Source organism: Sus scrofa, chromosome 1, assembly GCF_054392235.1.
Source record: "Sus scrofa isolate SSC_HxYL_T2T_F1_AM1 chromosome 1, Sscrofa_HxYL_maternal_Yorkshire_Landrace_v2.0, whole genome shotgun sequence".
Lineage (NCBI taxonomy): Eukaryota > Metazoa > Chordata > Mammalia > Artiodactyla > Suidae > Sus > Sus scrofa.
In genome coordinates, this window is record NC_139383.1 from 259,779,669 (window position 1) to 259,802,467 (window position 22,799).

General features: G+C 43.0%; 1 protein-coding gene across 2 annotated transcripts in view; it reads right to left on the reverse strand.

Annotated features, from left to right (window-relative positions):
- Window positions 1–22,799, reverse strand: part of LOC146407135 (uncharacterized) — a 975,296-nt gene that overhangs the window by 9,946 nt on the left and 942,551 nt on the right. Inside the window, exons 5-6 of one of the 2 annotated variants that reach the window (XR_014825604.1) lie at window positions 15,819–15,904; window positions 5,061–5,226 (exon numbers count right to left, since the gene is read on the reverse strand). The gene's annotated coding sequence lies outside the window, so the exon portion shown is untranslated. Of the gene's footprint in view, window positions 1–194; window positions 5,227–15,818; window positions 15,905–22,799 lie in introns of those variants that run through there. The other variant, XR_014825613.1, reaches the window with a different exon arrangement.

Sequence of the window (22,799 nt, forward strand, 5' to 3'; positions counted from 1 at the left end):
ATGAAACACAGTCTCCAAGTTGTGTATCTCAGACATCACAAGACATTCTCTACCCCCAAATGAGGAGCAGCTTAGGTCTAAGCAAGGACTTAGACCAGGGTCATGAAGAAACTTGGGGCTCTGGGTCCAGGATCTGAGTAAGGTGAGCAAGTTCATCACCCAAGTGCCTGATCAGATCTTGTTTTTATTTAGAATTTGGATATTTTTGTTCATCGTGGATTTTTTTTTTTTTTTTGCAGTAACATTGATTTTTAAAGGAACTCGGTTAAATTGTTATTTTTATCTTTTTTATTGAGTTTTGACACCCCCTTACATTTTGTGCCTGGGATCAGTGCCTCACTGGCTTTACCCTAGTCACAGCCCTGTGGGGACACTCCTCCAAGGCAGGATTTGACTCAATAGGTCTCTTAATCATTCACTGCTTGCAAGATCCTCCTCATCTTCCTTTCCCACCCCCAGCCAGGCCAGTGTGGCTTTGTATTAATAAACCACGTGGTTCAGTCTCAGGCCCTCTGTGTTCCTGTGATTTGCACAGGCTCCCCGCTCCTCTGCTAGCTCTGAACAGAACCCAGCTCTCTCCTCCCGCCCAGCACTCAGGATATGCTGAATGATGACCCCAAGGTGAAGGCTTAGACTTTTGTAGCCCATGTAGCCATTTGGAAAATGAATGTAGCCCTGCCTATGGACTTCACAAAATGCTGAGAAAAGCCTTTAGACCTTATTTTTCCTTGGTAAAAGCTTTCTTGACCTATTTTCTTCTATTGCCTACCACCTCCATCCCAGCCAGGAGCCGGTGCACCAATGGATGTCACAATTAACACGTGTTGAACATTTATTAGGTACCAGGTACCATCTAAGATCTTTACATGCATTCACTCATGAAACTCTCATAAAAACATTATCCGGTGAAGATTACTATTGATTTCATAAATGAGAAAATTCAGGCATAGAGAGAATAAGTCATCCTTGCAAGGTCATCAACTAGTAAGTAGCAGAGCTGTGATTTGAACCCAGGCAGGCTGGCCGCAGAGTTCATCCACTACCCATTCCTGTTGCTGGTGGAAGGTGAGTTATTCTTGGACCATTGAGGCGAGCCTGGGAATTGCCTGATTTTATTCTGGTTTGGGGTGGCATTCACATGACACTAAGCATCTGGGGGGGATCTATAAGTGACTGTGTTATGGGCTGAATAGTGAGCCCCCCAAATTTATTTGTTGAGGTCCTAACCTCCAGTATCTTAGAATCTGACCGTATTTGGAGATAGGGGCTTTAAAGAGGTGATTCAGTTAAAATGAGGCCATTTAGGGTGGGTCTTAATCCATATGACTGGTGTCTTTAGAAGAAGAGGAATTGTGGACACAGGTACAGAGGGAAGACCATGTGAAGACACAGAAAAGACAGATCCACAAGCCAAAGAGAGGCCTTGGAAGAAACCAATCCTGTGGACACCCTGACCTTGGACTTTAGCCTCCAGACCTGTGAGAGAATACATTTCTATTGTTTAAGAACCCTCTGTGGCACTTTGCTATGGCAGCTCAAGCAAAATACTACATCCTCCCAAGTATATACCTAAGGTGAGAGAGAGACGCTACCCACCAGCTTGGGAAACACAACCTGGGCTGAACCTTGCTGGCACATGACTTGCCACGTGGCTTGCTCTGCAGTTTCTCTCATTTGAGCTGCTGCCCCTCCAAGGAGCAGAGGGAGGAAACAGTCATATGTGGTGACATTTCTACCTCTGGTCTCTCTGGAATGTATATTCTCTGTTCCTTCCCACTCCTCCTCCCTCACTTGGCCTGGATTTCTGTGCCGTCAGATACACCTGCTCCTCTCCCTCCTACCTGCTTCATCCAAAACTTTCAGTTAAATCTTCTGAAAAATCAGCTCTGCTCAGATAGGTCATGCTCCCACTCTAAAACCTTCCACAGCTCCCCATTTCCTGAAGGGAAAAGCCTAGCTCCTCAGCTTGCCCTGATCTCCTCCTACAGATCAGCACTCGGGGATCTGCCTTCACATTACTTGAATCCAAAGGATACCACCTGCTATTCCCCACACGTTCCTCCTGTTTCCAGCCCCTATATCTTCACTCCCCCGTCTCCTCTGCCCAGAATGCTCTTCTCTCCTTTTGCATATTTAAATGTATCGATTTCCCAAGCACAGCGCAAATTCCACCTCCTCCACGAAGCCTTTCTTTCTACCAACAAGTGTCTCTTTTCTCAAATCCCACCACCACCACCATCTCTTGTGGCTCCTAAGTCCTTTGCACGTCACATCATACTTATTTATACATGTGCTTCACTCAACCCCTTCCCACATTTGCAGACCTCCTGGGAACTTTCTGGAAGGGAAGTAGCATGGTGACTTAGGAAAAGGCACGTGGAGCTGGTGAGCCTGCATGTTTATTCCTCTCTGAGCTGCTTGGTAACTGCAGTGAGGTAGGGACCCTGAACTCTGCAGCCTGAATGGCCAGCATGCAGGAATTCAGGAAATAATCAGGGAGCAAATGGGCAAATCATCTCTTCTGAGTTGTAGTTTCCTCATCAATTAAACAGGAATGAAAATAATGATAAGAATACACGCTTACAGGATATTAATTGTGAGGAGTGGCGGGGAAAGAAGAAAATTCTTTATAAATACTATTTGCGTACTCTACTAGAAAGTGGACATGCCTCTATCCAGAAAAACATTCATTTCCTGTAAGGTCCTAATGCTCCGCTAGGTTTTCTAATTGGACCAATAATGAGTGCATGATGTGCTGATTTACTCGGCTAAGTGCTGTCCCATGTTCTCTCATCTCATCCCCCCACCGGCCTCTGGAGGGAGGTGCAGCTCCTGTCCCCACATTGCACAAAACCAGGGCTCCTGACTTGCTGGAGCCGGGTCGGAGCCCCGGACAGAACTGGACCGGAAGCAGGAGCACGGAATATGGGCCTTGAAGGGTTAACCGGACGGTGCCTCCAGCTGGGGAGTGAGATGGATTTCCAGGGCTTATTGGGCCCACGAATCCCCAGCTGGGCTGGACACAGTCTTGCATCTCGGCCTTCGTGGGCCTGGCTGGTGACTGTGAGGATCTGGAATTTCTGGGCCTGAGCTGGCAGTGGGCTCCTTGAGCCAGGAGTGGGGTAGCTCTGATGAGTAGATAATTAGGATGCTTCTTTCAGCTGAAGATAAAGTCCAGAGCTGCACTCCAGCCATTATCCTGCCAACCCTAATAGAGCCCGATTGATGGATACAGCGCGGAGGGAATTTGGAACATTCTTGTGCACAGTATATCACTCTCAATAACCGCCCGTGCACAATGTGGGACTTTTATAAGCCATTACAAAATCCATTTTGAAACATCTCTGGGTGCGACAGCCAGCTGCAAAGCATCTGAAGTATCCCTGACATTTGGGCTTTGGTGGAGCTTGTGAGAAGCGAGGACTCCAGAGCAATCGCGCGCGCACACACAAGCCAAGAGAACTCGATCGTAAGGGAAACAGATGCTAGCATTACAACCCACTGTACATCTTATACTGTATTTCGGCAAACGCACTAATCCTTCTTGTTAGACAAGAACAGAAACCCCCCAAATGCTTTCCATATGTCCCATTGTCTTCCTGGCCCTTTAATTCTATCTCAAAAGCCCCCAACTTAGCAACCTTCATATTAATGCTAAACATATTACATCAGTTCTAACATTGATATGTTTAATATGAATACAATTAAAGTTGCTTCAACATAATCCCGGTAAGATAAACAGCGTTGCTATTATTATAAACATCCCTGCGAGGTCTCTTGTAAAATATTATCAATACTAATAGAAGCGCCTCCCCCCCACCACCCAGATACTCGGACTAAACAATGCCACTGCCTCCCTACTAATAACAAATATGTCCAGTGATTTAAACATCGGTGCATCCAATGTAAACACCATTACAGCTAATGTAAAACAGTTACCCAGCCAGGCAAATCTTCAACCAGAAAGTTACTGAAGAAAAAGAACAGTTTCCTCGGCAAGAATGCATTACAGCCTGCCGGTGACATTTGCAATAGATTACTTAAGCCCATAAAGAAATGAAAATTGCAGGCCCATTTTGAGCCAGCAATGATGAAATTGGAGAGCAGAGGCTAAGTACAGTATGGCACAGCCCGGCTTCTGCCCAGGGTCTGCAGGCCCCGTGTGTCTTGGAATCCACCCTTCTTGAGTCTTTGTGCAGACATGGCCTCAGGTACATGGTGTCCTTTTGGTCTTGCTTCCAGTCTGTGGTCATGTCACGTGTCACGTGGCGGCATCGAGGACCGGCCTCTGCAGAGCGGAAGTGCTTCTAAGGGTTGGGGCAGGCTGAGCGGGAGTACGCGGGCATGTTTTTCCCTGTGCTGGCCTCACCTCGCCAGTGTGACACAGGACAGCACTGTGGTTTCTGCCTCAAGCTGTGGAGCTTTTCTTTCTTCCAGATTATGGAGAAGGGCAAGGCTTTAGAGAGGAGGCCTAGAGTCATCTCCGGAGTCAAAGCCAAAGCGGGATTATTGTTTTTTGTTTGTTTGTTTTTGTCTTTTTTTAGAGCTGCACCTGAGGCATATGGAGGTTCCCAGGTTAGGGGTCAAATGGTCCTACGCCACAGCCACAGAAGATCTGAGCTGTGTCTGAGAACTACACCATAGGTCATGGCAACGCTGGATCCTTAACCCACTGAGCAAGGCCAGGGATCAAACTCGCATCCTCATGGATACTAGTAGGGTTGGTTGACCACTGAGCCATGACAGGAACTCCCTCAAATCAGGATTATAAATGTATTCATCTGATTCTTATCTCACCTGGAGCCTCTCAGATAAACAGATGGACCCCCTCCCCACAGATGACAAGCCCTGGCTGTGTTCACAACAACCTCTTGTTCATTCTTGCCTGTTTTCCCCCTTTTCTGTCCAGTTCCATGATTTATTGACTCCTGACATCTTTGCATCTCCTATTTCTGGAAACTTCTTGGGTGTGATTCCAATGATTCCAGAGTTGCTCTCCCCCTGAGATTTCCACCCCCCTTAATCTGTCAAGCCCACTCCTGCTAAATATACAAACTTACCGAGCTCTGTTTAAGGGGACTTCTGAAGGGTGATTCCAGAAAGAAGCAGCTCACCCAATTTCAGAAGGTCTCCATGTCACTCTGTGGGCCAGCGCTCCTGTCCTTCCACTGCTCTCAGGGGCCTCCCTAGGAAAGTTCCAATCATCCCCAGAATTGGAAGGATCCACTGTGATTCAGGGAAAGGAAAAAGATATTGCTCAATTATTTCTCCCCCAAATATTTCAGTCAAAATTAGCCACGTCCTCCTTAAACAATTTTCATGAAAAAAATTCTTTTCTACTGATGATGGATGGAACTTGTAAATTATCAAGGAATTCTCATTTTCTTGATGGCACTCTGGGAAAAAGCATCTGTATGTGTCCTTCAAAAACATCGCACCCTTGAGTATTTACCTGGCACTTAGAGTTAGTTCAGGGTTTCTAATCTCAGGACTACTGAAACTCGGGGTCAGATAATTTGCTGCTCTGTGGGCTGTTCTGTGCTTTGCAGGATGTTCGCTGCATCCTTAGCCTCTGCCCATTAGAGGCCAGTAGGACCCTCCATCTAACAACCAAAAATGTCTCCAGACATAGCCAAATGTCCCCAAGGAAGCAAAATCCTTCTGGTCTCTGTTGCTATCTCTCATACACACACACATACCCCAGCTGGAAACTAGAGTCAGATGGATGAATCAAAGCATCTGAATGAGAAGTTCCCATCATGGCTCAGTGATTAATGAACCCAACTAGCAACCATGAGGACACAGGTTTGATCCCAGGCCTTGCTCAGTGGGTTAAGGATCCAGTGTTGCTGTGAGCTGTGGTATAGGTGGCAGACGTGGCTCAGATCCCAAGTTGCTGTGGCTGTGGCGTAGGCCATTGGCTACAGCTCCAATTCGACCCCTAGCCTGCGAACCTCCATATGCTAAAGGTGTCGCCCTAAAAAGACAAAAGACAAAAACCGCACCTGAATGAATGAAGGCAAACTCTGAGGTAAATTTATTTTATTTTTTTTCTTTTTTAAAAAATTTCTTTATATATACATATTTTCTGCTGCACAGCATGGTGGCCCAGTTACACATACATGTATAACTTCTTTTTTCTCACATTATGTATTCTATCATAACTGACTAGACAGAGTTCCCAGTGCTACAAAGCAGGATCCCATTGCTCATCCATCCCAAAGGCAACATTCTGCATCTATTTACTCCAAGTTCCCAATCCACCCCTCTCCCTCCCCTTCCCCCTCGGCAACCACAAGTCTATTCTCCAAGTCCATGATTTTCTTTTCTGTGGAAAGGTTCCTTTGTGCCTTATATTAGATTCCAGATATAAGTGATATCACTTGGTATTTGTCTTTCTCTTTCTGACTTACTTCACTCAAAAGAGAGTCTCTAGTTCCATCCATGTTGCTGAAAATGGCATTATTTCATTCTTTTTTATGGCTGAGTAGTAGTCCACATCTTCCTAACCCAGTCATCTGTGAATGGACATTTGGGTTGATTCCATGTCTTGGCTATTGTGAATAGGGCTGCAATGAAGATGTGGGTGCATGTGTCTTTTTAAATTAGAGTTTTGTCTGGATATATGACCAAGAGTGGGATTACTGGGTCAAATGGTAGTTCTATGTATAGCTTTCTAAGGTACCTCCATGCTGTTCTCCATAGTGGTTGTACCAGCTTACATTCCCACCAACAGTGCAAGTGGGTCCCCTTTTCTCCACACCGCCTCCAGCATTTGTTATCTGTGGACTTATTAATGATGACCATTCTGACTGGTGTGAGGTGGGATCTTATGGTAGTTTTGTCTTTTTTTTTTTTTTTTTTTGCCATTTTTTGGGCCACTCCTGTGGCATATGGAGATTCCCAGGCTAGGGGTCCAATTGGAGCTGTAGCCACCAGCCTACGCCAGAGCCACAGCAACGCGAGATCCGAGCCGCGTCTGCAACCTACACCACAGCTCACGGCCATGCCGGATCGTTAACCCACTGAGCAAGGGCAGGGACCGAACCCGCAACCTCATGGTTCCTAGTCGGATTTGTTAACCACTGCGCCATGACGGGAACTCCTCATGGTAGTTTTGATTTGCATTTCTCTAATAATCAGAGATGTCGAGCATTGTTTCAAGTGCTTGTTGGCCATCAGTTTATCTTCCTTGGAGAAATGTCTATTCAGGCCTTTTGCCCATCTTTCAACTGGGTTGTTGGCTTTTTTGCTGTTGAGTTGTATAAGTTGTTTGTATATTTTAGATATTAGGCCCTTGTCAGTTGCATCATTTGAAACAATTTTCTCCCATTCTGTAAGCTGTCTTTTTGTTTTCTCTCTGGTTTCCTTTGCTGTGCAAAAGCTTGTCAGTTTGATTAGGTGCCATTGGTTTATTTTTGCTTTGGTTTCTGTTGCTTTGGGAGACTGACCTGAGATACCATGTGTAAGGTTGATGTCAGAGAACATTTTGCCTCTGTTCTCTTCCAGGAGTTTGATGGTGTTTTGTCTTATATTTAAGTCTTTCAGCCATGTTGAGTTTATTTTGGTGCATGGTGTGAGGGTGTGTTCTAGTTTCATTGATTTGCGTGCAGCTGTCCAGGTTTCCCAGCAATACTTGCTGAAAAGACTGTCTTTTCCCCATTTTATATTCTTGCCTCCTTTGTCAAAGATTAATTGACCAAAGGTGTCCGGATTTATTTCTGGGTTCTCTATTCTTAAACCACCACCTGAATGAATTAGAAAAAGAACAAGCAGAACCTAAAGTCAATAGAAGGAAGGAAATCATAAAGATCAAAGAGGAAATCAATAAAATAGAGATTCAAAAAACAATAGACAAAAGCATTTAAACCAAGAGCTGGTTCTTTGAAAAGGTAAACAAAATAGACAAACCTCTGGCTAGACTCACCAAGAAGAGGAGAGAAAAAACCCAATTAAACAAAATAAGAAATGAAAAAGAAGTCACAACTGATACTACAGAAATACAAAAAAACATAAGAGAATACTACGAACAACTATATGCCAACAAATTCGACAACCTAGAAGAAATGGACATCTTTCTAGAAACCTACAGCCTGCCAAAACTGAATCAAGAAGAAACAGATCAACTCAACAGACCAATCACTAGAAATGAAATTGAATACGTCATAAAAACACTCCCTGAAAATAAAAGTCCAGGACCAGATGGCTCACAGGCGAATTCTACCAAACATACAAAGAGGAACTTATACCCATCCTCCTTAAACTTTTTCAAAAGGTTGAAGAAGAAGGAACACTCCCAAGGACATTCTGTCCTAATTCCATCACCCTAATTCCAAAAGCAGACAAAGATACCACCAAAAAAGAAAACTATCGACCAATATCTTTGATGAATTTAGATGCAAAAATTCTCAACAAAATTTTAGCCAACCAAATCCAACAACATATAAAAAAGATCATACACCACAACCAGGTGGGATTCATCCCAGTTTCACAAGGATGGTTCAACATACGTAAATCAATCACCATCATATACCACATTAACAAAAGAAAAGTAAAAAACCACGTGATCATCTCAATAGATGCAGAAAAAGCATTTGACAAAGTCCAACATCCCTTCATGATAAAAACTCTGCCAAAGTGGGTATAGAGGGAACATACCTTAACATAATCAAAGCCATTTATGACAAACCCACAGCAAATATAATACTCAATGGAGAAAAGCTGGAACAAGACAAAGATGCCCACTCTCACCACTGTTATTCAACACAGTACTGGAAGTCCTAGCCACAGCAATCAGACAAACAAAAGAAATAAAAGGCATCCAAATAGGAAGAGAAGAGGTAAAACTGTCACTGTATGCAGATGACATGATAATATATATAGAAAACCCTAAGGCCTCAACCCCAAAACTACTTGAACTGATCTGAGGTAAATTCTTGTTCCCTTAGTTACTGTCTATGTGGTCCTCTTAGGAAAGGAACTTAATCCATCTGAGCCTCAATTTCCCCATTTGTACAGTGAGATCAATGATATCCAAGGACCAGGGGTGAGGGAAACAACCTAGGTCTTACCTATATAAATCCATGGTGTCATATCCACTGTGGCTGTGATTTTCATTTGTGTCCTAAACCAAGCATCTCCTTTCTTGAATGAGTCTGTGGAGGCCCAGGGCACGGACAGGGTGTTACTCTCCCAGAGTCTGGAGAGATGGAGAGCTGAAATTCCATTCCAGCTAAACATATTATTAATGCCGGGCAACTCTTTCCCAATAAAACCCCAAACCATGTAAACACTAGTATAGTTTTCAATTTGTAGTCATATTAGATGCCAGGAGTGTTTGGTTCCATTTTATTTTATTTTTTAAGTGAAATCTTTACTGTGGATTTGAAAGTAAGCTATTTTCTGCCTCTCTGGAGAAGTGTAAGTTTTGGAAAGCAAGTTTCCCTAGAATGTTTTAGCTTCAATCAGGATGGATCGAAAAAAAAAAAAAAAAAGGGCAGGTTAAATCACATGATAGAATTTCTGGACCCAGAGTCGTCAACTCATTTAGGAAGTGCCCTATGGAATGAAATATGCACAGAAAGGAGGTTTTGTGTCATTCTAAAAGCTATTTTATGTCCTTGGAAAAGCAGGTGGGTGTTTATATTTGTACTATTTTGAGTGTTCTGTTTTAAGCATCAAATGCTTGCAAATGTTGTATCTCCAAAGTTGCCCCAGAAAAATAAATCTCCGTATAGGGGAGGGGAGTATAATCCTCAACTGCCCACATCCTGGTGTCTGTGCAAGTACAGAATCCACAGCATCACTTTTACTCTTGGTATCATTAGCAAAGACCCCACATCCACTGAGCATCTCTCAGTGGACTCTGGGCATCCAAGGATGAGCAGGAAAGCTTCGCATCCCAGGATGAGCAGGAAAGCTTCCCTGGCAGGGATGGCGAGAGGACAGACCCAGTGGGAGGATGGATCCTGCTCTTCCTCTTTCCTTGGACAAGAAATTAGGTCTCAGGGGCTGCTTGGAATGGAGAAGTAGTTCTCATTTCTGAAGCTGTGGGACAGCTGAGCTCTGAGCTCCACTAAGAGCCCAGGGACTGAGGCTCAGATGTTCCTGTCACAGGGGAACCTGAGACCTAACTCCCAGTGAGCTTGATAGCACATTTGTAAATAGCGGTGAATCTAAGAGAGGGGGCCAGAGGGAGCATGCTGAGCTGACCCATGGGGGCTGCTGGCCCAGAGCTGACAACGTCCTGGCCCAGGGAAGGTGGCTGGCAAAAGAGCAGCCCTGGGGAACTAGGCACTTCCTGCCCCAGGGCTGGCCTCCTGGAAAGCAATGAAATGCCCATCTGGGCTCCTCGGTGACCTCACCTCCTCTCCATTCTCAAGTAATCAGTCTACAGATATCTCTTGAGCACTCTTCTGTATTTGGACTAAAGGCCTCAACTGGGATGCCTTCCTTCTAATTCCAAGTGGCCGCTGGTCAGGCCATCGGCTGCTCTAATTCCAGGGACCATCATCACACAGAAGACTCTTTCATCCTTATCTCCAGCCAAGATCACCTGGTAGAGAAGCAGGCTGATACCTCCACCGGCCTCCTGGAAATCTCTGCTTGGAAGCCAGTCAGACACGTTTGCCTCCATCAGGAAGCCTCCTCTGATCCCCAGCAGAGATAGAGCTTCTTCACTTCCCATCACACTGGGCCTCCCCTTCCTGCATCCACCAGCCTGTCCCACGATTCATCTGTTTGCGCATATCTCTATGTTACTGCCAGCACCGGGGGGAAGGTGCCACGTCTGATTTATTTCTGCCTCTTCAAGGCTTGACTGAGGAGGCCTTCAATGAATTCTTCCGAGGCAAAGCATCATCACTGATTAGGGCTCTGAAAAGAAGACAGTGCCACGGGGAGGGTCTTAACACTTACAAGTGAGTACATGCCCCTGAATGAACTTGAGGAAGCTGGTGAACATGTGAGCATCAACAACTTCCAGCTGCTTGTTTGGGACAAGGAGGCTCACAAAATATGGCTTGCACCCTCTTCCTCCATCCCACTCCTTTCCAAACGCCTCTGGGGCATACAGGCCCACAGGAGATGGCTTGCCAAGGAGGCAGAGGGCCCAGGGCAGGGCAGGCCTTCTCTGATTTCATGTCCATCATGGCTTAACCACCTCTGCATTTTCCTCGGGACCTAATGCGGGACAAGCAGACGAAGAGGGTCAGCGGGCATCAGGGCTGTCTGGGAGGCCATCTCCTGGCCTCCATAGGTGACTGAGAAAGGAGGTTAAAACAACAAGGGGTGGGGGCGGTCGCAGGGTGAAAACATACAGCTTCGAGCCAAGAGGAACTGCCAGCTCTTGTCCCCCGGCAGGAAAGGGAGTATTGGTTGACTCATTAAGATTCTCAGGAGGACCAGCTGGGATTTGACAGTAAGTGAGAGAAATGAGCCCACAATTCCTGCCAGTTATGTTGGACCTAGAGTCAGAACCCACTGGGTAAGGGTGAGAGAAGAGGTCTTTCAATCCAGGCCTTGGCAGAACACCCAGAGAAATTATTTGGAGAGACTCAGTGGTTCCACTTAAGAACTTAACTACAACTAAGGAGGCCAGGGAGCAGTCTTTTGCAAAGCAGAATTCTGTATGGAGGTGGCAGTCCTGGGTTTGCTCACCCTCAGTGCTATGGCCCTGGGTTGCCAGGAAAGCAACTGTTACCATTTGCTCTCCCCATGGGTATGGGGAGAGAGTCTCTAATTAGGATTGGAAGATGGCAGAATGGTTTTTACTGGGAAGGTTGAATTCGCCCTATGGGATGAAAATGAAATCAGTTCCTTTATGACATAAAGACCTATATAGCGTTTGCTATGAGTCAAGAACTCTTCTTAGTGCTTTACCTTCAAGACATCTCTGTGAGATATATATCATTATTGCCCTCGTCTTACAGATGAGGAAACTGAGGAACGGAGAGTTTGAGCTCACCCAACTTCAAGGTGGCAGAGGCTGGGTTTGAGCCCGGGAAATCTGCCCCAGCATCCATGGAGTTAGTCACAGCTCCATCATTCCTCATTTTCTCAATAGACACATGTGCATAATACATTTAAAAATGGGATTTAGATATTTTCTTCCAAATTCCTCCTCAGAAAGGGATTGATAAAAAAATCTTTGCCAGGTAAGCCTAGATGTTTTGAATTTATACAAGTCATATGTGAGTGTTCCTTCCTTGTTGTACAAAGTTGATTGACCCTTCTCTGTGGGCCTCATCTTTCTTATGCCTGGAGTCTACCTTCCTTCTGTGTTGGAGTATTTATTATTAACTTTTGAAATTTTGTTAGGTTGTAACCTTCTCACAGATCACTCTAAATATTGGATCAGTTACCAGTAATATTCCTAAGATTTGTTTTCTCCAATTACTCTGAAAGATACATATCACAATTAAGTAATAGTTTACTTTCTTCACTAAACATAATATTCTCTAGGTCCACCCATGTTGCTGCAAATGGCAGAATTTCATTATTTTTTATGGCTGGGTAGTATTCCATTGCATAAAAGTTCCGCATCTTCTTTATCCACTCCTCTGTCAGTGAGTACTTAGGTTGCTTCCATATCTTGGCTATTGATAATAGTGCTTCTATTAACATTGGGGTGGATGCATCTTTTGGAATTAGTGCTTTTTTTTTTTCCATATATTTACCCATAAATGGGATAGCCAGATCATATGGTAGTTCTACTTTTAGTTTTTTAAGGAGCTTGGTTACTGTTTTCCATAGTGGCTGCACCAATTTACATTCCCACCAAAAGTGTATAAGGGTTCCATTTTCTCCTAATCCTCACCAACCTTTGTTATTTGTAGGCTTTTTGATGACAGCCATTCTGACCGGTGTGAGGTCGTACCTCATTGTTGTTTTGATTTGTGTTTCTCTAATAATTAGTGACATTGAGTATCTTTTCATGTGTCTGTTAGCTATCTGAATGTCTTCTATAAAAGTACTGAATCACTATGCTGTACACCTGAAACTAATAATGTAAATCAACCATACTTCAATTTGTTAAAAAAGCAAAATGCAAAAAAAAAAATAAAAAATCTACTACATGCTAAATCATTTTCTCTGTGTTTTCATAACCTTGGAACTTTGTCTTTTTTCCAGTCATGACACTCCATGTCTCTGTCTTCCACATGCTGTGGGGATGGTGTGGGGGATGTGGCCATGACCTCTATGTCTGCAGAGGGGGATGTGGCCGTGACCTCTCTGCGTCTGTCACCACCTTTCTGAGTCTACAGCTGAGGGCCTATGGTGAGCTTGTAGAGGAACAGGTGGCTACGGGGCCAGGGGGAGGTGAGGAGGAGTGGGGACTCTGTGCCTGCCTGTCTGTGCCTGTCTGATCACGACTAACTTCTGAAAGGAGAATTGCTGCTTCACCTTGGTCTTCCACATCCCACACGACTTCTCCTTTTTGGCCATTTCTCCTGGAACCATTCAGTGAGGAAGATTCTGTGAAATGGAGTTCCAGCTGGCCCGAGTTGGCGCAGCGGAGGGAAGGACACGTTGTGCTCTTGTAAGATTTTTCTGTCAGCCACACTGGTAACTGCTGTTTGGCAATGAGGTGATGCAGAAGTAAAGAATCAGGAATCTACTTGTTGAGCAAGACATCTGAGCAAGGGTGGTTGGATGGGTGACTTTAAGATAGTTTCTTCCACTAAGATGGCTTGACGCATCCCCCTCTCATGATGTGGCTAATCCTGGGAGTGGGACCATCACCCTTGACATCCAGATCCATTGGCTAGAATGCCCTTATCTCTGGAAAGTGCTAGAATGAACACTGCCAATGCCTGATGAAAGCAGGATTTTTCAGTCTCTGTGTTGGGTAATTGCATGATTGCCCAGTGCCTCTGGATCTTAAAGCCAGGTGTCATCCATGAGGCACATGCTAAGAGGGATCAGGGGAAGAGAGGGCTCAGTGTGTGTCCCCTAGAATGTGAGGGTGGTACTCAATTTCAGCTGGTGTAGGAACACTATGGCTGAGACCACCCTGCCTGGTGTTAGAACAGCACGAGAAACCAACCATGCCCTCTCCCACTGTGGGTGTTCGCCCTGGAAGCAGATTCCTGTTTCTTCCCCTGCTGCTCTCTCCTCCCTCTCCATCACTGTCTCATCCATCCTTATCCCTGTTGCTTTCTCTCCCCCTCTCTCCACCCAGGTCTTCTCCCATCTCTCTCCATCTCTGCTTTCATGTGACTTCACACATCTGTAGAGAGGTGCTTTCTGCACTGACACTTCCTCTCCACTCTCCGTTGCCATTTGGCTGCATGTCCAGGGTGCCATCAGGCCCACTGCTAGTGGGAGAGGCAGAAATGAAGACAGAAAGGAGAGCCAGGTCTGCTAGCCTGTCAGAGAGAGAGAGAGGAATTGTTGTATTCCTCTGCATCATTTTAGCCAGAGTAGGATCGGTCTATTAGGGAAGATAACTTTCATGTTGGATACTGAAGAAATTAGTTACACGCGCACGTGCACACGCACACACACACACAATACCAGGCTAGAAAAAACTATCCTCACATTTGGACTTCTCTCCCTCCCTCTCTTTCTTACTCACTGGGTTCAGCTGATGTTCTTCTGGAAGTGAGAATGACCCTTTGTTGAGCATGAGCCAGGATGCAGGTCATTTAGAAGAGCTGGTGGCCAGGGTGATAGCTTCAGCCCCCAGACCTCTTTGTCTGGCACTTGCCATAGAAACAGGCATTGAAAATTTTGATGGCAATGCACTTGAATCTGTATGTGCAGACACAGAGCCTGGAGGGTCTGCCTCGATGTCTGTCTGGCAAGGTGAGAGTAAGGTGCTTGAGGACTAATGAGATGACATATGAAGAAGGCCTGACGTATTACCTGGCACTGAGAAGGGTTTCAGAAATGCTGGTTTCCTTTCCCTGAAATTGTAGACATAATGAGGAATCATAACCCACAACCTCACTGCATCTCTGAGGTGGGAGGTGCCTCCCAGCTAACACAGCAGTGTGGCCCTGAGAGCTGCAGGCAAGGGCACTGATTGACCATCCACCGATGGAGACTCAGGCCCTTGCTCCTATTGCATTTGCGATTAGCTGTCATTGCTAATTGGCATTTTTCCATCTCTTCACTTCTCCCCCAGCCCTACCACCAAACCTCATTAGTTTTCTGGACCCATGTTGACAAATTCTGTTTTTCTTTGTGGCAGCCCTTCTGAAATCGAGGCCACTTTATGTGACTTTTTGTTGTCCTTTCTCCAGAGTAGACATCCCCATTGTGCTAAATGACTTGATTTCCTGACTCCTCACCTTCTTGGCATCTGAAAGCTAATGTGATGCAAAGGAAATATCAGGCATAGACAGAGTATGTGCATGTATGACCCTGGCTAAGTCACTTCTCTGCCTTTGTGTCTCAGTTTTCCCATTTGTCCAGTAGGCATATGAATGAAATAAGCTGAGTGCTGAGCACAGCACTGGGCCCATAAGATGTTAGTAATCCTTGATTTCCTGATCATACTGTTTTAGACATCGATGATTTGCCCATCACTCTCAAAGTGCGACTTGGAAATGAAGGTGGCCCCTTTCAGGGAGCCTACATTAGATCCCTAATGTGGTGGACACCATCTTTCTCTGTCATTTTGGAGCTTTTACTCCAATAATAAGCACTTGAGGCAGCATTACTTTGTGGCATCATACCACTCCCTACCCCAGCTCCCAGCAGGGCGGGGTCACAAGTGATTTTTGAACGATTTTGTGTAAATCAAAATTTCTCTTTTGGTCAGACTCAATTTTGTTCACCTCAGAACATAATATTCCAAGCACAGTTTGTACCTGCCATTCCCGTCTTCCTTCCTGAAGCAGCTGGGGTGGGGTAGGGAGATCACCAGTGTCTCTATGACCATCAGGATTGCAGCATCCTGGGAAGGAGAAGGGTGCTTAATTCCATCAATTCAAACAGGGGACAAATTTAAGATTTGCAAACATGAACAGCAGGCAATAGAAAAATCACAGCCATGAGTGAAAAAAAAAAAAAAAAACTGTCAAAGGCAACATGATCATCCTGGTCCAAGCTCTCCTTACATATGCACATCTTAAAAAGTATTTTTTATTAAAGTACAGTTGATTTACAATGTTGTGCCAATTTTTGCTGTACAGCAAAGTGACTCAGTCATACATATATATGCAGTCTTTTTTTAAACATTATTTTCCATCATGGCCTACCCAAGGAGATTGCATATAGTTCCCTGTGCTATACAGTAGGATCATGTTGTTTATCCACTCTAAATGTAATAGTCTGCATCTACCAACCCCTAACTTGTTACAATGTACTAACGTGCTTACCCACTTATTTTTAGCACCTACCAGTTTTTGCCTGGTGGTAGCCAGTGCTGGAGTTCAAGAAAAAAAAGACAGAAAAATTTAGCATTGACAAGACTATCATTGGAGTCATTGTGTCTATAGTTGGAGAAAAGGTATCAGGAATTCAGCTGCAGCTCCTGAGCACCCTGAGCCCTTGAGAAATGCCAGTTCTCTGGGAAAAGTAAGGACTTTCTCCTCAGAGAGATCCATGCAAGTTCTTCTAAGTAATGCTTAGACCCTTAAAGGAAGAAGTATTCCTCTCCAAGTCCTAATTATTTCTGTCTTTGCATATTCTCTTTTTGTTCGGGTCTTCATATGCATATAGTCTTAATGTGAGAGGTTATGAGGAATTCATGGAACAATCTTTGTGTTTTCTCTTACCAATATCTCACAAAGAGCTCTCTGGGTTACTATAAGATTTTTACAACAATCATTTTAAGATATGAATACAATATTATCTCACATAGATGAATAGTATTATATTCGGTTTCTGCTGATGCTCAAAAATTACTGCAAATTTAGAAGCTTAAAATTATATAAATGCAATATCTCACAGATCTGAGGTCAGACATCTGGGCCTCAGAGGCTGAAGTCAAATGTCAGTGGCCTGGGTTCTTATCTGGAGGCCCTGGGGGAAAATTTGGTCCCAAGTTTATTCAGGGTATTAGCAGAATTCAGTTGTTTGCTGTTGGAGGGCTGAGCCCTAGGAGCTGGGGCCAGCCCTTAACTCCCAGAGGCCTCATCTGGTTCCTGCCTACAGAATTCTTTATCTCAGAGCCAGCAATAATATCTCAAACCCTTCTCATAGTTGGAATCTCTCTGACTTCCCCTCTGCCAGAGAAAATTCTCTGCTTTTAAGGGCTCTAGACGGTTCCAAGTCCATCTAGATAATTCAGGATAAACTAACCTCAATTAAGGCGTAGCCTTAATTATATCTGCAAAGTAACTCTTTTTTTCTTCGTGTCATATAGCTTATTCATAGGTTCTGAGATTAGAGTGTGGACATCTTTGGGAGGCTATTTTTCTGTTTACTGCAAATACTTAAGCTTTAACAGTTTACCGTTACTGCTGTTGTATATTGAGAGTTGGCAGGTATTTCATTTATTTCATTGTTTATTTTTGTAGATAACACTGCCATGAATGCTCCTGACACTTGGTTTTTGCTTCAATAGGAAAAATTGCTTAGGTAAATTCCTACAGTGTAATTACTGGTCCAAATTATGGATATCTTTCCAACCTGATATTTATTGCTTTACTGCTTTCCCAAATGATTGCACCTGCGTATAGTACTACTGGCTTTAGATTTAATCTCTTCACCGCCACTTTTCCCTCACCAAATTTTAGCACAAACTGTAAAAAGAGGTTACTGAGTGTTTCATTAATTAGGCATTTTTGTCCTCCAAATAATCTGTAAACAAGGAACAAAAAAACTTGAAGACAGGGACTGTCACTGTCTCTTATCCCATAGTGCTTTGTGGAATGCTGAGATGCCAGCTGAAGGTGGTGGTATGCTGGATCTAGTGTGTGCTACCTCATGACAGCTGGTTGTGTACACTGTTTCCTAATTTTGCATTCAGTGATGTAAACTGGTAGCTTAAATCAGCCATGGTGGAAATATTTACACCATGGAAATTGGCAAACACTACAAAACATTTTTTTTTTCTTGAGTGCTACTGATTGATGGGTAATTAAAGTATCTTTTTGGTTTTATAGTTATTCTTGGGGTTCTTGAAATTCATTTTTGGTGTCATACAGGTTTTGCAGTGTACAACTGAAAAAGGGATAAGAAAGTTGTGAGAGGGAAGACAATACTTTCAGACAGCAGCCTGTCACAGAGGAACAAGTACAGATTTGGGAATGAGACAGATTTTGTTTCAAATATTGGTTCCACAAAAATATTACCTTTAGCAGTTGAGGCAAGTTGCTAAATTTCTCTAAATCTCAGTTTCTTTATTTGAAAATGGGGAAATTCATACCAACCTCAGAGGATATTTGGGGAGATTAAATATAAGCTATACAAAAAGTAGACAAACAATAAAGATAAATTATAAGTATAAATCCTTGAAATGATTGCCAATTCATTCCTATGTCATCTAAATAAATGGGTCTCTTATATTTTTACCATTCTGAAAACACTGTTATTCCTACCTTGCATTTTGACCACATTCACATGACCCAGAGAAGCAATGGTTAATGCATTCACCAAGAATAATGCCTCTAATTCCAATTCTCTGGCTCCAAATTCTCAGGGAGATCTATAAATTGAGAGCAAGGATGCATGCCTAATTTACATCATGACCCTGGGTACTACTTGTATTAGTTTTCTATATTTCACAAGCAGTTGATTATTCAACAAGTATTTATTGAGCTGCTACCTTTCTGGTAGTAACAATGACCTCCTTCATCTCAGCACTGTAGAGTATATAAAGCAAGTTCATACCTGTGATTTTATTAAAACCACATAACGATGAGGTGAGTTTGATATAGTTAACCCCACTTTCAAGAGCTCAGAGAAGAGAAGCCACTTTCTCAAGGTAGCCCGGCTAGTAAAAAAGATGTGATGGTGAACAAGAACACAAAAGCATGTGGCCACATGAAAGTAAACTCACTTAATTGGTTAGCCTCATTATGTCAGTTAATTTGTAAACATGCTTTATATTTGTGCAGCATAACTGTGGTTCACAAAAAGAATTCACAAAATACTTCATGTATTATCTCATTTGAGCCTCACAAAAACCTATGAGGTACAGGAAGAAAGAAACATATGGCAAAGAAGGAAGAAAGAGGACATTAATTAAATGCCTACTATGTTCATGTCATACAGGTCATAATGATATAACTTGGATTTCCTAGAATGTTGAGTCAGAGGCAAAAGCTCATATGGTGATGTCTCATTGACAAATGTAATCCAGGGAGCAAAAGTAAGGGGAAAAAGGGAAATGAGACAGAGAAAGAGAAAAAATAAATATGATACTTTATTGAGCTGGCTATACTTGAGAAAATATAGTAGGTTGCTTGGCCACGCGGGAAATCTCAGAAAAGCCTATGGAACCACTGCATCTTGGTCGATCCTTTCCTATCTCCTGACTCCAACAACAGGCAAAATCTATTCCAATGGCATTAACTTTTCCACTTTCCTGGGTTGTGTCACTCAGCCTTTCTGGGAAGTCACTGGGGATGCCAGGCCTCCATGGTCACTCCTAGCATTGCAGTTGCAGTGGCTCTTACTGGGGTAGGCACAATATTGTGCTGAAGCCTGGTCCTTGCTGTAGAAGACGGAGCTTGAGGCAGTGTTAGGTGGTGGTGTGACCGTGGTGGTAGCAGCTGGGGGGCTCTTGGGACCATGAGCGTGGTTAGCTTTCTCTGGGGGATAGAGAGGGATGGACAGACATGGGTTGGGCCACACAATAGGTGTGAAATGCACAAACTGTCTCATTTTATCTGGGCCACACTCCTGAAAGATAGATGTTGCTCTTCCCAATTATTCAAATGGGACTCTCTGGGGTGAGAGGTGGAATGGGGACTAAGTACAGGTCTACATGTCCTCAAAAATCTCTGCTCTTTCCTTTTTTTTTTTTTGTCTTTTCCAGGACTGCACCCATGGCATATGGAGGTTCCCAGGTTAGGGATCTAATCAGAGCTGTAGCCACCGGCCTATACCACAGCCATAGCAACGCCAGATACGAGCCGTGTCTGTGACCTGCACCACAGCTCACAGCAACGTCAGATCTCTTAACCCACTGAGCAAGGCCAGAAATCGAACCCGCAACCTCATGGTTCCTAGATTCGTTAACCACTGAGCCACGATGGGAACTCCGGCTCTTTCCATCTTAATTTAGCAAAGCATGAATTGCTTTACTTCATTATATTTATTAGGTTTTTTTTTTTTTTTTTTTTTGCTAAAAGGAAATCTGAGAATTAAGCGTATTTATTTCAACCATATTCTAAAGTCAAAGAAAAACACACTGATTATCACACTAGTTCCTCTAAGTAGAGGGCATAGCTGCGATTCCAGCTTGCTCCTGACCCTTGTTGGGATTCAGGGACTAACTGTTGAAAAGGCCTCATGAGCCTTCGCAATCAACACTGTGGACCCGAGATCTTCTAGGCGTTTATCCTGCTTCCTGTTCTCCCAGAGGTGTCTCTTGTGTATGTGTTTTTCTAATTCAAAGAGTGACAATGTCCTCCACCTAGGATTCCTGCTGCCATATACCACAAGAATCATCATTCTAAAATGCTAATCTGGCTAAGTCATGCTTCTATATGAAAATCTTTGCATTGTTACAAAGATGAAGTTCAAGCCACTTAGCTTCCATGATTGAACTCCTTCTCATCTCATCTCCTAGAATACTTCTATTCCACGACTTATATTTGGACGCAGATGGAAAAGCTCATAGATGTTCTTGTCCATGCACCCCTTTTCATGATGTTTCTTCTTTTGGAAATTCCTTATGTCCTTTGAGAATTGTGTTTATTCACTAAAGATCTCCCCAAATGCTTCCTGTTATCTAAAGCCACTCTTGACTCCCCTGTTCAATCAAAACAAAGGCTAAAATATTTGTACTTTCTTAAGGTTTTATGAATACACCATCCAGTAGCAATGATCATAGAATTTCATTTGCATGTTTATTCATTTTAGGTGTTTTTCTCCTTCCAGACAGGGCAGAGACTATGCTTTATTCAGCTCAGTGCCTATGATGCTTAATCAAGAGACTGGGTCATACCAGGAGCTCAAAGATTGTCAGTTGATATGATCTAAGTGTTTAGATTCATCCCTGGGTGGTGAAATCTGAGCACCTCAACTAAAAGCAGATGGTTATGAATTTCCATTGCATTTTGTGTCCCAAGACTCAATACAAATTCCAACAAATGAGGTCTCTAAGATTCTGAATGGTTGCTCCAGCAGCAGTCTATTATGTGATGTAGCTTTCATCCCAAAGACACTCAAATCCACTGCAAGTGTAATCTGGGTTATCAAGTGATCACTTGTCCATCCTGAAGATAAATAGATGTTTCCTTGAATATTTGACTAAATATAAATCTATATATGTAAAGGGTGAAATTGCATGAGACCAAGCAAAGGAAAACTATCTAGATGCATAAGCTAAACAATTGCAGAGCTCACACAAAGATGGGAGACATTCTAGTTTCAACCAGTCAGAGTGGAGAGACTTCATTGAACACCTAGGACATTCAGTAGAACCCCCAGAAAAATCACTTCTTAGCAGTAGGGAGCCATGGACAAGGATGATGAAAAAGAAGTGTATTGTAAAGTTATTACATTAAACATGAAATGACATAATACTTTTCAAATATAGCTTTGATAGGTCAAGATAAATATATATATAATCTAAACCCTAGAACAGCCACTAAAAAATTAAGCAAAGGGAGGAGATTAAATGTTAATACTAAAAAATACTCTTAAGTTAATGTAAAAGAAGGCAGGAAAAGAGGGGGGAAAAAGGCACAGAGACCAGATGGAACAAACAAATGGTAGATTTAAACCCAACTATATCAGTAATTACATGACATGCAAATGGTATAAACGCTCCAATTAAAAAGCAAAGATTGAGAGATCCCGTGGTGGCTCAGTGGAAACAAATCTGATTAGCATCCAGGAGGATGAAGGTTTGATCCCTGGCCTTGCTCAGTGGGTTAAGAATGTGGCATTGCTGAGAACTGTGGTGTAGGTTGCAGATGTGGCTCAGATCTGATGTTGCTGTGATTGTGGCATAGGCCAGCGGCTACAGCTCCAATTTGACCCCTAGCCTGGGAACCTCCATATGCCTCAGCAGCGGCCCTAAAAGGACCAAAAAAAAAAAAAAAAAAAAGCAAATATTGTTACAATGTGTAAAAAGACAAGACATATAAAAATATGTTATTTTTAAGAAATATACTTTAAATATAAAAACACATAAATTTACAAAAAGTAAGAGGGTGGAAAAAAGGTACCCTGAAAACTCTAAGGATAAAAAGCTGGATTTACTATATTAACACAAGAATTATTTTCAGAGATAAAGAAGAATGTTTCATAGTGATAAAGAGGTAAAATCGTCAGGACAGCTTGATATTTGCATATATACACACACACATACACACACACACACACACACACCTAATTACAGAACTTTAGGAAATAAAAATGTACAGAATTGAAAAAAGAAGTAGACAAATCTATAGTCATTGTAGTAATGAACATTTCTATCTAAATAATTTGTAGGCTATATGGAAAGAAATCAGTTATGTTAAAAAATACCAAGGAATGCTATCAGTCAACTTTACAACTGAAACACACAGAACCTTACATCAAATAATGGAAGAATACACTTTCCTTTTAAGTACACATGAGACACTCACTGCATTATAAGTGAGTACTATGAGGCTGTATCATGGACCACAAAGCAAGTCTTAATAAATATAAAGATTTCAATTCAAAGAATATTCTCTGACCTC